We start from the raw sequence: 12398 nt of genomic DNA, 5'->3' as shown, positions 1-12398 counted from the left end.
CAGAAGCTATTAATGGGCACTGACTAGATGCCTGTCAGAAACTCAGATGTCCAATGAAAAAGATGTAGGCTGCAGAAGCTAGACAAATGCACCAAATGGGAGCTTGCAACCAAAATGACCTGGAGGAGAATCTGGAGAGTTTCCATCACAGTCCTGGGTTGTTGCATTTGCTCGGATGATTGTTGCGACTTCAGTTATTTCTGAACTGTAATGGAGGACTTGTCTCTTTTTCACAGGAGCTTCTTGCTTTCTGGAGAACAGAAGAGAGGAACCTCCCACCTTCACTACTTGCATATTAAAAAGGTAAGAGGGTTTCTTCTTCTAGCAGAGCAGGACTGGGAGACTTGCCTGTTTTCAAAGAGACTTCTTGAACAGACAGGGAGTCTCTTGAAAAGCGGTGATATTGTCAAGAATCAGGTAAGCTACCTGTTGGAGTCATTTCCTGACAGCCATTAGGGATTGCTATCAACTCCATGTTGGTTTTTCTGGTGTTATTGTTTTAAAAGTTCCCATTTTAACCAAGTCTGGATCACTGATATTGGAGGCTATGGGATATACAGCTAATGGATGAATGAGCTATGTGTTAATAAAATGCGGAAAACAGCTATTTAGCAAAGAAAATCTTCAAACACCAATGGTCCCCGTTGAGGAATGGGAAGAGGAATTATTCTGCAGAATTGGTGAAATCTGAAGAAACAAACAAATAATTTCATTCACGGTCTTTCAGACCAAACTGAATCTCTGAACTATTAGCCTGGATTTGACATATTAATATTGAATAGGTCAGAATGATATATTAATTAATAATGCATTAATTAATAATAATAATAAATTAGTGAATAATATTTGGGGAGTTGAATATGCCCTAAGTGCAGTCACTGGATCTCTATGTTTTGAATATTGTATATTGTATTTTGAAATAGTTTTTTTAATGCGGGATAAGTTTCCCATATTTATTATTTTTTCCAACTGGCTCAGCTTTTCCCAACCAGGATTACATGGGTTATGCGGGTTGGTGGAGATTTAATTTTATATATTTATGTATATAATAGGAAATACAAAAAAAGAGGGGGGGCTTACTTATAATTATACGCTACAATTACTATTTTTTTAAAAACCCAAAATTTCATAGAGCATAGCAAATTAAGAATACATATCCTGTAATTTTACATCATTTAGAAGTTAAATACCAGATTTTAGATTAATCTTGTAGTTAAGATATACAATCCAATGATATACAATCCATAACCTCGGTCCTTGAACAGCTGGAACAGAGAGCTGTGATTTCTAAGACTCAGCACGGGTTTCACAAGAACAAGTAATGTCAGGCTAACCTCATCTCTTTTTTCAAGAAAGTAACTAGCTTGTGCATCAGGGAAAAGCTGCAGACATAGTTTATCTGGAGTTCAGTAGAGCTTTTGATAAGGTTCCACATGATATTCTTGTTGGCAAGCTTATAAAATTTGGTATGGATCCTAATTCTGTCTGGATCGGTAACTGGTTAATAAAGGGTACTTGTAAATGGTTCAGCATCCTCTTGGAGAAGAGTGACAAGTGGAGTGTCCCAGGGATCTGTCCTGGGGCCTGGGTTGTTCAACATATTTATAAATGACTAGTAAAAAAGCCCATTGTATCCTAAATACAATGGGCACTAGGAGGCTGGGGCAGAGTAAAAGGTGGCTTACCGGTCGCTGTGTCTTCTGGCTGGCGGCCATTTTCTGGATAGAGGCGGCGTGGATAGAAGCGCCTCTCGCTGCGTCAAGCTGCCGGGCAGGGAGCCCCCTGCAGCCGCGCTTTGGAGGCGGCGGCTTGACGGCGGAGGCGGCGGCTTGACGGCGGAGGCGGCGGCTTGACGGCGGAGGCGGCGGCGGCTTGACGGCGGAGGCGGCTGCTTGAGCGGCGGGCGAGGCGGCGGCTTGACAGCGGAGGCGGCAGGTGATGTTAAACTGGGAGGAGTAGCAAACACAACAGAAGACAGAATCAGAATACAGGATGATCTTGATAGGCTCGAGAACTGGTCTAAACTGAATAAAATGAATTTCAGTAGGGTCAAATATAAAGTTCTGCATTTAGGTAGGAAAAACCATCTACACCAACATAGGATGGGGAAGACTTGTCTTAGCAGTAGCATGTGCCAAAAGGATCTAGGAGTCTTAATAGACCACACATTGAACATGAGTCAGCAGTGTGACTCAGTACCAAAAAAGGCAAATGGGATTTGGGGCTGTATCAAATGGAGTATCGTGCCGGTGATAGTACCACTTTACTCTCCTCTGGTTCGGCCTCGGAGTACAGTTGAAGAGGGATGTAGACAAACTGGAGCGTGTCTAAACGAGGGCTACAAAGATGGTGAGGGGTTTGGAAACCAAGACACGTGAGGAAAGGTTGGGGGAGCTTGGTCTGTTTAGCCTGGAGAGGAGATGACTAAGAGGGGATCTGATAACCATCTTCAAGTATTTAAAAGGCTGCCATATAGAAGATGGAGTAGAGTTGTTCTCTCTTGCCCCAGTGGAACAGACCAGAACCAATGGGATGAAATTAATTCAAAAGAAATTCTGTCTAAACATCTGGAAGAAGTTCCTGACAGAGCGGTTTCTCAATGGAACAGGCTTCCTCGGGAGGTAGTGGGTTCTGCATCTTTGGAAATTTTTAAACAGAGGCTGGATAGCCATCTGACGGAGAGGCTGATTCTGTGAAGATTCAAGGGGGTGGCAGATTACAGTGGATGAGCAATAGGGTTGTGAGTGTCCTGCATAGGACAGGAGGTCCCTTCCAAGTCTGTTATTCTATGATTCAAAGGTCCCTTCCCCCACTTCATCTTTGGTTCTGTTGTTCTATCTAGCCTAATATTGGCCTAAATTTCATGATTTGTTGAGTATCAAATAGGAAAGTTTCACTATTGCCCCATATTCCATCAATTTATTTTTGGTTCTGTTGTTCTATCTAGCCTAATAATGGCCTATTCCATCAATTTATTTAACCAGTCCATAATATCTCGTGATTAATCTTTATTCTATCTTGATGCGTAAAGGATCCTGGCAGCTTTAACCATATATTTTACAAGTTCTTTATACATTTTAACATTATCTGGTACCATATTTAACAAAATACATTTTGAATCCAACACAGATTTAACTCTCAATATCATTTACATCTCATAGGCCTATTATGCACAGCCGCTGAAACGGCGGCATGGAGAACGCGGAGGAGGAAGAAGCGAAGCAAACCGCTTACGCATGGGATGGAACGCAACGGCGGCAAAACCCAGAGTATCTGATTATGCACGCGGCTACTCCAGAGCCACTTTTGGCCTGGTCCCGGGAAGCTCCACTTTCTTCCGCATCTCGCCAATGCGGCTTTTTCGGCGGCATACGTTGACTCTGCGCCCGGTTGCTGCCTGCAGCGTGCATAATTGGTGATTTTAGCTGCCGCCATTCCACCCCGAATGCGGACCTTCCACTCCGTGCATAATGGGCCATAATGAATTGTAACTCAATATTTCCCGGCTTTTTGACAGGTCCACCACATATGATAAAATTATGCTTTTATATTTTGACATTTCCAACATTTATCATTGCAACTCTTATTAATTCTTGTAACATCTTGAGGGGCAATATACCACCTTAAGAACAAAAATATATATGTTTAAAACATTTTAAAAAGGATCTGGGTTTTCACCTTATTATAGAAAGGTTGACCCATTCCCTCCCAAAGTGGTCAACAGTGGCTTTAGAGGGGGTGGGAAGGGGAAGTGCCCCACACATACAAACCTTTGCCAATTGAGACTCCTCTATTATGGTCAACCTGTTAGTGGCTGCTAGAGTCCAGCACTGTGAGTCCTCTTAGGGTTGGGTAGGTGGTGGGGTTGTTTTGGGGTTTTCTTAACTCTAGGTTGGCTTCAGGCTTGGCCCAGTGGAGCAGGCAGCTGAGCCACTTTGGAGGTTGGGGATGAGTAGAGTGGTCTAGCTCCCACCCACTCCTTCAGCCTGGCATTTTGGTTCCAGCAACAGGTGGAACAGGCCCCACTCTCCAGCTGGGTGAGTCCTCTTGGGGTTGGTTGGGGGGATCATTTGGTTTTTTCCCCCCCTGTGGGTGGCTGAATAGGTAGGTTGCAGGTAAACAGAGGGAGTGATACCCTTTGGTGATTCCTCTTTCATGCCCTATTTTACATGGCAGTTTTTGTGCATACATATTTTATTGTAGGCCTTTTAGCCTGTTTCTAATTATTAGAACAATGTGTTTTTGCCTAGATTTTTAATTGATGTGCGTTTTTGATCTGTTAGTCAACTTGGTGAACCAGAAAGGTGGGGTATTAATTCTATAAATATTGTCTGTCAAACACACAAGCCATAACGATCCATGACAAAGTTTCTTAGGAGCTCCTCAGTTTCAAAAACTTATTTTGTGACCTTCATAAGGTGACCTTCTTTGGACTCAGTGATGCCACTTTTGAATGTCCATTTTCATTGCTGACAAAAAAATCACATTGCATGTGTAATAATAGCCTCGTTCCTAGAGTAGAAGTTCAGAAGACCATTACATCATCTTCAGTCATGTAAAATGTAAGGTAAAAAGTAAAGGTAAAGGTATCCCCTGTGCAAGCACCCGGTCATGTCTGACCCTTGGGGTGACGCCCTCTAGCGTTTTCATGGCAGACTCAATACGGGGTGGTCTGCCAGTGCCTTCCCCAGTCATGACCGTTTACCCCCCAGCAAGCTGGGTACTCATTTTACCGACCTCGGAAGGACGGAAGGCTGAGTCAACCTTGAGCCGGCTGCTGGGATTGAACTCATGTCTGCTGCCTTACCACTCTGCGCCACAAGAGGCTCTAGATAGACACGACAGAGCATGTATCTGAGAGCTCTTCAAAGGCGATGTCAGTCCACCACCATCTTAGCCGGAAGTCAAGAGCATGTATTATTACACATCGTATTAATAGCGCCATCAGAGGCAGTTTAATACGGCCAATGGTAGACAGACACCAAAGTCTTTCCTCAGTGGATAAAGTCAAGAAACTTAATGATGAAAACAGTCAAACAAGTCTCTGCAAGGCTAAGTTCTGGGCTGCTGCTATTAAATTGCGTAGTAGCAAGCTGGGTACTCATTTTACCATCTTCGGAAGGATGGAAGGCTGAGTCAACCTTGAGCCGGCTGCTGGGATTGAACTCTCAGCCTCATGGGCAGAGCTTTCAGACTGCATGGCTGCTGCCTTACCACCCTGCGCCACAATAGGCTCTAAATGTAAGGTACATTGACATTAATGACTCCTCTGGACAATCAAGAGGTATTATATGTCTGACGAATAATGTATGCCCGTCTTTGCATAGATATTTGCTGGGTAAGAAAAAGTTATAACGAGATAAATAGGACGGCTTCAAAGTGAATACAGTCTCAGAAAAAGAAGCCTATCCAAAGGCAATACAATAAACTTAATACTATCACAAACAAGAATAGTCTCTCCTTAATATGTTCTTTCTTTTCTCATTCCTCTATTTGCCGGGACTTCTACCAGAACGGCATTCTGGTAATGTCCGTTTTCAATGGAAAACAACTTTCCCCAGTGGGAAGTCCTCCAATTAGTCAATTTTCAAATTCAATGGATCTCTAGCCAATAGCATATTTTAAACCAGTAATAATATACAATCGGCCACCGGCTCTAAGAAGCATGGGGAGAAACGTATAAATTACTACGTAGTAGTAAAAAATAAAGGAATAAGAAAAGAAAGAACATAAGGAGAGACTTTTCTTGTTTTTGATAGTATTAAGCTTATTGTATTGCCTTTGGATAGGTTTCTTTTCTGAGACTGGGTTAGAACTCGGGTATTGTGTTCTGGCTACCTATGGAATCCCACTGAAATTATTTAAATTTATTTTAACAGAGCTGCTAGACATACTATTTCAGCACACTTTGTGAAACAAACGCTGCCGTTGAAAATGAGATACAGCCATTTTTAAAAAATTCATAATTCTTATGGCTATAGGTTTTTGTTTTTAAAAATGCTTTCAGAGAACTTTAATCCTATAGAACAGTGGTCCCCAACCTTTTTATCACCGGGGGCCGGTCAATGCTTGACAATTTTACTGAGGCCTGGGGGGGGGGTAGTCTTTTGCCGAGGGATGTTACCGCCGCCTGAGCCCCTGCTCTGCTTGCTTTCTCACTGGCACCCCTGACTTCCCACCGCCCGCTGGGGGGCACTGCCAGCAGCAGCTGCGCAGTGCCATGCCAAGGGGGAGCCCCAGCCATGGCGGCTGCTGGAGAACACCAAAGGTGAGTCGGTGGCAGAGTGGCAGGGCAGCCCCTGAGGCAGCAGCCAGGGAGGAGGACGAGGAGGAGCCATGGCCCGGTACTGACTGATCCATGGACCGGTCCCCAGACCGGGGGTTGGGGACCACTGCAATAACAGATACAGCGCCAGATCCTGCGAAAAATCTGTTCTCAGTGAAATGGCCTTCTGTCCCCGGAGCAGGACCAACATGCTCCTCTCCGCTTGGCTTCAGCACAAAATTTCCCCCGAAATGCTGCTCCCGAAGGAGAGGGTACTAGGGCTTGCAGGCCTCTACTGGGGTGAGGAAATCCTTATCCTGGGTCGGAGTCTTGATTCGCACCAGCTGTCTGGCAGGGGCTGATTTACCAGCAATGGGGAAAGACCTAGGCTACCATCATAACAATGTTGCCAGTGACATCATTTCCAGCACACACTGGAAGTGACATCATTATGTGTCTGGCTTCTACCATAGACTTTTTGTAGAAATATCAGGGCATCACACTTCTCCAGTGACGTCCACTACATGCCGAAAGTGGAAACGTTGCAATACCAGCCTAGGCTTCCCCCCATGGCCAGTGACTCCCCACCCCTTGTTGCTTACAGGAGCGGGGTCCATATAATCCCTTTCTCAATCGTCATACTGTTCTCATTCTTGCTTACTAAAACATCTAGAAAATTAATTTTGGGTTTGTCAGATTGCATTTCAAAATTAATAGCTTTATGAATAGAATTGATACATTCTCTATATTCTTTTGAATGTTTTTTTTCCTGAGCCTGTCCAAAGGATAAATATGTCATCCAATATCTTTCTCATAGGGATTTCCACTGTGAAAAATTTTGCTATTCTCCAATTTTCCATATATAAATTGGCAAGTTTGGGAGTGAATTTGAATCCCATTGCTGTCGCAGGGGTTTGCCAAATAGTATTCACTGCCAAATTAGATGGGGGGGGGGTGTGGTGAGACATACCTCTGCAATGTGATGTAGAAATGTTGTAGGTGCTTCATTTTGTGTACAGTGATATTACATCCAATTTGACAAACAACAGATCCTCACTCTGCAGTTTTCCATTATTAATATGGTTAAGGAAGTCCATTGTGTCCCTCAAATACGTTTTATAGTGGGGACAAATGGTTTAATGAAGAGATCTAAATACATGGCTAGGGGGTTACAGGATGGATCTTTCAGAGTTCTAGACTTGTAGGCAAGAAAACGTCTAATTTAGATAGTTTCTTTATACTCATGCAAAGACATCCAGCAGAATCATAGGCAGAACTAAGGCTACATGCAAGGATTCACATATATAAAACACAGGCTCATCCCCCTCCCTCCCATGGGAAGGTGACAACTCGTGTTTCAAAGAAGATCAAACTTCTCTATATTCAGGGTGCTAGATACAGGCAGGTAAGGAAGTCAAAGGAAGGACGGTATCTCACCAGAGTCTTGTTGTGGGAAGCTCAGGCCATAAACTGCAAGCTAAAGAATTCGGCCTTGATGTGTGAACTGGGGCAGGAACTGGGAAACATCACAGGCCAGGCAGGACAGACATCTCCAGACATCAATCACAGAAATCAATTACAAACTAATATGGCAGAATATGACGGATTCTGACAGGATCCACACCATGATGTGATAGACCTGCCGGGACCTGGGGAGCTTCAAGGAGAGCATCAGCTGGAGATCTGCTTTAGGACAGAGGAATCCATGGTGTCAGCTGAAAATCCCGCTGGATCCCGCCAACTGCCTAAAAGATTGGAGAAGATAATTACTTGCCATTCTCAAGTAATTTTCCTGTGCTTGAGAACCATGTTTGATTAAGACCCAACAATGACATTTTCTGGAGAACCAAAGCTTAGAGGAGGGCAGGATGCTGTTCCCGTTGGCTGCAGAGGAGAGGACACGCAGTAACGGGTTTAAACTACAAGTACAACGATATAGGCTAGATATCAGGGAAAAAGTTTTCACAGTCAGAGTAGTTCAGCAGTGGAATAGGCTGCCTAAGGAGGTGGTGAGCTCCCCCTCACTGGCAGTCTTCAAGCAAAGGCTGGATACACACTTTTCTTGGATGCTTAGGGCTGATCCTGCGTTGAGCAGGGGGTTGGACTAGATGGCCTGTGTGGCCCCTTCCAACTCGATGATTCTGTGATTCTATGATTCTAAAGCCTTTTACCTTGCAAAACCATCTTTGAAATATTATGGGAAATTCTGAATAAAGATGAGCCATTCCCAACAAGATCAGGGCAGGTTGACATGGCAACAGATTACACGAAATCCAGGACAAGTATCTAGTTCCAGGTAAATCTTTTTGTGGATAACGAGATGAATTACAAGATCTTTTCAGGCGTGGCAGTTTGACACAGTTAATACCTTCCAAAGGGTATTTTAGGTTTATTTATTCCTTGCTTAACTTGCACATCTATTGAGGTGAGGGATTTAAAAAAAAGCAGAGCATGATAATTGATGGAAGAAGGGTATTTGGCTGAAAAAAAGAGAAAAAGCGGTGGAGAAGCAGCTACGGGCCCCGATATGTCTGACTTCATAATGAGTGACGCATTTGCTTGACTGGAGACAGATACTTTGCCCTTTTAATACTTTGAAAAATAAAAGGCCTTTTTGTGGAGGGAGCTTTTGACTCTAGAGCAGTGGTTCTCAATCTGGAGGTCGGGATCCCTTTGGGGGTTGCACAGCCCTTTCACAGGGGTGAAGCAGCTTGGCCGGGGGAGGGGGGGAGGCGCCATCCAAACAACAGCCTTGTGGGGTAGACCGAGATAGAGCATTTGTCTGTCTGAAGCAGCGGAAAAGAGTGAGATCGGCATGGCGGGACAAGAGGCGAAACTGAACTGAGAAACCCCGGGGAAAAAAACACAATTTATATACAATCACGAACAATGGATCTTCACGGCATTGGTCGGTTTCATTTTAATTTCTGCGAAAGAACACTTGCATAATTTGATGGTTGGTTGGTCACCAAAGGGTCACCCTCTTTTTTTGTCGTTGTAGGTACATTGTTTTTGTTGGTGCCGTGTTGCGTACTGTACACGTTGGACATATAATTTTCTGACACAGCTGGCGGTTGTGGACATTGGGACGGAGCCATTGGGGGTGAGGCTGAGCCTGCATGCCAGAAGGCCCCACCAGAGGGTCCCCCTAAGGGGCCTCAGGAGTTCTGAGCCACAGTGCCCTGCTCAGGCGTGGGGGCCAACAGGCCTGCATCACCCGGTGGCGAGGGGACCATGCAGTCCTGCCAGCCTACCACATGTGTCCTGCCAGCCTACTGCTCTGTGGCGGGTTCCATCAGATGGGCTGGAACAAGTATCACCGAACAGCAGATGGGCCGCTTGATGGCGGGATCCATCCACCCGCTGCTCCAGTGCTCCTTGTGGTCTGTACACAGTAAAATTAGCTGTGTTCTCACCATAAAACTGGTGTGTGTTCCATCTCCACTGTCGTACCCATATCCCTCCCAAGCATGCAAACCACTTCTGCAGATCTCTTGCCAGGATATCTCTTGCCTACCCTGTTCACCCCGGGTTAGAAGACGAAGAAGAGTTGGTTCTTATATGCTGCTTTTCTCTACCCGAAGGAGTCTCAAAGTGGCCTTTCCTTTCCTCTCCCCATCAAAGACACCCTGTTAGGTGGGTGAGGCTGAGAGCCCTGATATTATTGAAGAAGAAGGAGAGTTGGTTCTTATATGACATTTTTCTCTACCCGAAGGAGTCTCAGAGCAGCTTACAATCACCTTCCCTTTCCTCTCCCCACAACAGACACCCTGTGGGGTGGGTGAGGCTGAGAGAGCCCTGATATCACTGCCCGGTCAGAACAGCTTTATCAGTGCCGTGGCGAGCCCAAGGTCACCCAGCTGGCTGCATGTGGGGAAGTGCAGAATCGAACCGGGCTCACCAGATTAGAAATCCGCACTCCTAACCACTACACCAAACTGGCAAGTATTGGGATAGAAGACCATCAAAGAAGCCCAGGGTTCTTGCTCAGAGACGGGCAGTCGCAAACCACCTCTGTTTCTCTCTTGCCTTGGAAAAAAACCCTATGGGGTTGTCATAAGTTGGCTCTTTTCATCACCTCTGAGATGTAATGGAGTTGAATGAGGAGCATTCATCCGGCCTTGAATATGGCTCAGGGGGACCCACAGCTACCGCTGCCGAATGTGTTTTCAAAGCAAGCCAGTGGATATAACAAGGAGAATTGAGCTAATTTTTATGGGGAGAGCTATGACTTCTGGCATGAGCTGTTTTGTCACTCACATGTTCTTTAGCTCTGGACGGTTCGCAGAATCAGCATATAGTTACATGAATAAACATCAAATGACACCATTTTCATTGGGCCAGTTTAGTATCTTGCCTAACACGGCATCTAATGCGGTTGGAAAGAGAGCCCCTGTGCCATTTTGTAGCCTGAGCTGAACGGCAAATTGAATTAATTTGCGTGCACGCTTGTAAGTTAAAAAACAAGTTTAAATGAATCTCTTTTCTTCCTGAGAACAGTTTCAGGTCAGCCATGTTTTCTGCTCGTGCTGGATAACGCACTTTCGATACACTTTAGATGTTCCAGTTTCACACAGGAAGCCCCAGCTGCAAAAGCACACTGAAAGTGCCTTATCCTGTGAGTGCAGAATTAATGGGTCTGCAGTAGAAGAGCTGGATGCAAGTCCAGTCGTGCCACAGAGACAAACCGTGCCATATTCAGGGTTTAAGCTTTTTAGAGTCATCAGATACAACTAGGAATGTAGGATGCTTGTATCTGGCAAAGGGAGCCTTAATCTCTTGGCCTCAAAGGTACTACCGGACTTGAGTCCAGCTTTTCTGAGAACAGTGGCATTTGCTGCCTTCTCTAGACCAGCCATTCCCCTTTATAGAAGAGAGGACCATGCTGATTAATCCCTGGGGGTTGGTTTCATACAAATGTCCTTCTGTGCCTGGAGAAGGTTTGCATTCGCTGGCATGACAACCCTGTAATCCAAGGGCTGCGAGATGCTAGGCTCACCAGACTTTCATGTCTAAGCCAAAGCTGAAGCTGCTGTTTCCTGGATCAGACCTTGGTCCATTGTCTGCTCAGACTGATCAGACCTTGGTCCATTGTCTGCTCAGACTGACAGTGACTCTCCACAGTCTCAGGTGAAGGTCTTTCACATCATCTACTACCTGGAGATGCAGAGGACTGAACCTGGGACCTTTTGCATATGAAACAGGTGCTCTGCCACTGACCCATGCCTCCTCTGCCTGTTCCATGAAAATCCAGGCTGTTAGGCAGAGCTCTTTTGCACCACCTACCATGTGAATATTTTGATTGGAGATGCCGGGGGTTGAACCTGGGACCTTTGGCATGCGAAGCAGATGCTCTGACACTGAGCCACGGCCCCTCTCCAACTTAGCGCTATTTTCTCTCGTTCGCTGGAGAGTCGCATTGCTGACTGAGATAAACATTTATGCTGCTCAGGTTATCTTTTCTCACAGCATGTCTTTAGGCTTGGTCAGAAATGCCTCTTGCTTGCTGTATTACTTAAGCTGCGGGAACACTGTGCTAAGGAAACAGAGATCAAAACAAAAACAAGATTTATTTATTTGTTGGTCTTAAAGGTGCTAATGGACTCTGATTTTGTTATTATGAAATACTAACTACTGACCTAACCTGTCAAAAAAAACCCACATGGGCATCGGGGTGACTGCTCAAATCGGGAAGTCGTCCAGCACACTCTGGCTGAGAAAGAAATCAGAAAAGTAGGCCGTGCAATTCTTTAGCAGATATGCCCATCTCAATGCCTACTTACTAGGCTGCTCTCGGCCATGACTAATTGTGAAGCTCAAAGCAAAATCTAGAAGCAGATTGGGGGAGGGGGTGTCCGGCACTGAAATAGCAACCTGAACCCCTTGGATTTCAACTGTAGATCCCCTGCCCTGCCTCTAGTTGGCCACCATTAGGACCCATTATGCACGGCAGCAACTCCACCGCGCTGCGACGTGCCATTGTGGTGGGGCCAAAAGCCCCGCCGTACCCCGTGTATGCACCATGGCAGGGGCGTGGGTCGCCCCTGTTGGCGCTACAGAGCCGGCAGGGCCGAGAGTCATCCCTGCAGGGACGCTGTAGGTTGGGGGAGGCGCCAGGCCGAAAGCCCAGCAC

General features: G+C 45.5%; 1 protein-coding gene across 18 annotated transcripts in view; it reads left to right on the top strand.

Annotated features, from left to right (window-relative positions):
• The window catches only part of LOC143829092 (microtubule-associated protein 2-like), a 313653-nt gene that overhangs the window by 163206 nt on the left and 138049 nt on the right, over positions 1–12398 (top strand). For all 18 annotated transcript variants that reach the window (XM_077319426.1, XM_077319420.1, XM_077319417.1 and 15 more), the window contains one exon: positions 237–303. The gene's annotated coding sequence lies outside the window, so the exon portion shown is untranslated. The remainder of the gene's footprint in view (positions 1–236; positions 304–12398) is intronic.

This window comes from Paroedura picta, chromosome 2 (genome assembly GCF_049243985.1).
Source record: "Paroedura picta isolate Pp20150507F chromosome 2, Ppicta_v3.0, whole genome shotgun sequence".
NCBI classification, from domain to species: domain Eukaryota; kingdom Metazoa; phylum Chordata; class Lepidosauria; order Squamata; family Gekkonidae; genus Paroedura; species Paroedura picta.
This window is presented reverse-complemented; position numbering and strand designations above follow the sequence as displayed.